Raw genomic sequence first — 2,670 nt, forward strand, 5'->3', positions numbered from 1 at the left:
TGGATACAAATAAAGTAAACCATCCATGTCCACTGTTCTGGAGCACTCAGAAAACTTTCAGAATGTCTATGTCATCACCCCAGACATGGAAAGAGAACTCAGAAACCCCACTGGATTGCCACCACAGCCCCCACTCCTCCACTTAGTGTTACATGCCATAGCCCAATATTTACTAAGTGTCTTGAGCAGAATCTGGATTAGAACTTGTTTTATAACACTGAATGAATGATTTTCTTTTCTTTTTATAGATACAATTCCTCATGAACTGATGCCTAAGGCCCTACAGTGTACCTGCTACTGCCCAGTCCTAACAGAAGCTCACACTGATATTAGTGAGGAAAAGGTAAGTACAGAGAAATGTACTCATATTATTCAAGAAGGAAATAATATTGCTTATCAACATCATACAAATCCATCAGGAGGACAGGCCGTAATGGCTTCAATGTCAACAGGCCACAGGGAGCTTTTCATGAGTGAACAGGTCTAGGTAGAGACAGGGACTCCTTGTTTGACCGTAGGGTCCAAGGCATCACCTCATATAACTACTTTGATCAGCCCAGGTTGGATCAGGTATGGCCCACACTCATTGATGTAGTCTTCCGTGAAGGGCCCTTAATGACTCTGTGAGTGACATCACACCCGGGTCATAATGGACAGCTCAGGTTGCACGGTAACTTGGTGGCCCATGTTTAAGATTTGTTCTTTGTAACCCAGGAAATCCTGTGGGACAAATCTCTGTCCATCACCAGGGTGATGACTGCCCCTCACCCAGAATGTTTGCCCCTCTGGCTAGGACAACTTTTTTTTTTAAATATGGAACGCTTCACGAATTTGCGTATCATCCTTGGGCAGGGGCCAATGCTAATCTTCTCTGTATCGTTCCAATTTTAGTATATGTGCTGCCGAAGCGAGCACTAGCTAGGACAACTTTTGACTAATGGGGATGGAAGCCACCAGCGATGCCCTGATGGACTCAGCCAGAGGCTGGAGCCATTGCCACCCACAGGTCTGTGGGGGAGCCAGGGCACCTATGCAGCTTGGCCCCTAGTTACCTCTTCCCCAGCTCTCAGCAACCCAGGGAACCCTGATGATCAGATTTGCCAGCTTTCTACCATGAACCTTTCCAATATTTCTCGCTTCTGGCTTGGAATCATTGACCCAAATGTATACTCATGTCCTGAAGCTCTTTGTGCTGAATCTGAATCTTGGCTATAAGTCATGTAAACAATCCATGTGTGCTGCTGTGGACAACTCAGAAATTTGTCAAATGGTCTATGTCATCACCACAGACATTCACAAGAGAAGCCAGGAGAGCCATTGGATTGGCACAGCAGTCCTCACTCCTCCATCTAGTGATGCTGTCACCCAGTATTCATAAACTGCCTTGTTTGGCAGACTCTGTAGTTAGAAATTGGCTTTGTAACTCTTAGTTTTCTTCTTTTCATAGACACCAGTCCTCATTAACTTCTGGTGGCTAACACCCTGCAGCACACCTGCTGCTGACAAGTCCGAACACAGGCTTCATCTCATCCTGAGTGAACCAAAGGTAAGTAAACAAGGATATGCTTATGGGTGGGGAATCCTGAGCACCTGCACTGTGACTCACACACCAGCCTTCCCAAGGTCCCAACCACAATCCCCATCTGTCGGGGACACTGGTAGGAACATCACGTCTGCTGCGGTGCATGGAGGGAGACACGCAGCAGCCTGCACCTGTGACAGTGCCTGTCTTTTTCCGGGTTGAACTCAAAAGAAGCAAACTTTCAGGTCACTCCATGGAGTCATATACCCAACTGAGGAGTAATCTGCCTCTAAAATCCAGAGGCTCCCTGGGCGCTGGTTCTCCATCTTGGTAGCAGGGGCCAGATGCCAGCAATCATTATTTACCTCAGACACCTGCCTGCCCCACAGAAGAGCACTGGACACAAACATATTTCACTGAGTAAGAATTCTGAATTTCAGTCATATTTCTTCCTCAGCTACTGACTCTAAAAGTGTATCAACTCTAGAGTAGTATTGTCCCACTCACTTGGCCCATTCTGGATAACGTCATCATTGTAACTGACCAGCAAGAAGTATTTCCTGTGGAAGAAAAGGGCAGTGAGGACCTTCAGCCTGTAGAGATGACTCATCCCTGAGGGAAGATAATGAAGGTGTATGGGGGCCTTGCCACCTGAGAGAAGGCAAATTGGATTGAACTATGGGAACACGAGGAGGAGGCATTTGCCTGCACTGTAGGTGCATATGGAACAAGGTGATGTGGACTTTGAAGTTGCTCAAGCAAAGTAACCACATGGTACAGCAGCAGCATAGGGTCTCCTGTGGTTAAAGAATCGGTGAGTACACTGCCACTTTCCAAGTTGTGTCTTCTCCTCTCTCTCTTTCTTCTCCATCCCCTACTCCTCCTCATCTTGCTTCTCAACCTTTTCTTATTCTTTCTATTTCTTCTAAACTTTCTTTCCTCCTCCTCTACTCTCTCCATCTTTTCCTCCTCTCTTTCTGGTTCCTGTCCAATCTCCTTCTCCTTCTCTTCCTCCTTCTTTCTCTCAAAACAAACCAAAAGCGTAATGAGGATGTGCCCAAATCCGCACTCCTGAATCTTTCAATACTTCATGCTGGCACAAATCTCTCATATTCATCAGGCAGATGGTACAGCTTCTAACTTAATAC

General features: G+C 46.3%; 1 non-coding gene across 1 annotated transcript; it reads right to left on the bottom strand.

Annotated features, from left to right (window-relative positions):
• Positions 1-807: 807 nt before the first annotated feature.
• Positions 808-915, bottom strand: LOC139000917 (U6 spliceosomal RNA). The gene has a single exon (XR_011469743.1). It is a non-coding gene; the product is annotated as a U6 spliceosomal RNA (small nuclear RNA).
• Positions 916-2,670: the final 1,755 nt, after the last annotated feature.

The sequence above is a fragment of the Myotis yumanensis genome, unplaced genomic scaffold (assembly GCF_028538775.1).
Source record: "Myotis yumanensis isolate MYYU_CA2020_CCGP unplaced genomic scaffold, mMyoYum1.0.hap1 SCAF_41, whole genome shotgun sequence".
In the NCBI taxonomy this organism is placed as follows: Eukaryota; Metazoa; Chordata; class Mammalia; order Chiroptera; family Vespertilionidae; genus Myotis; species Myotis yumanensis.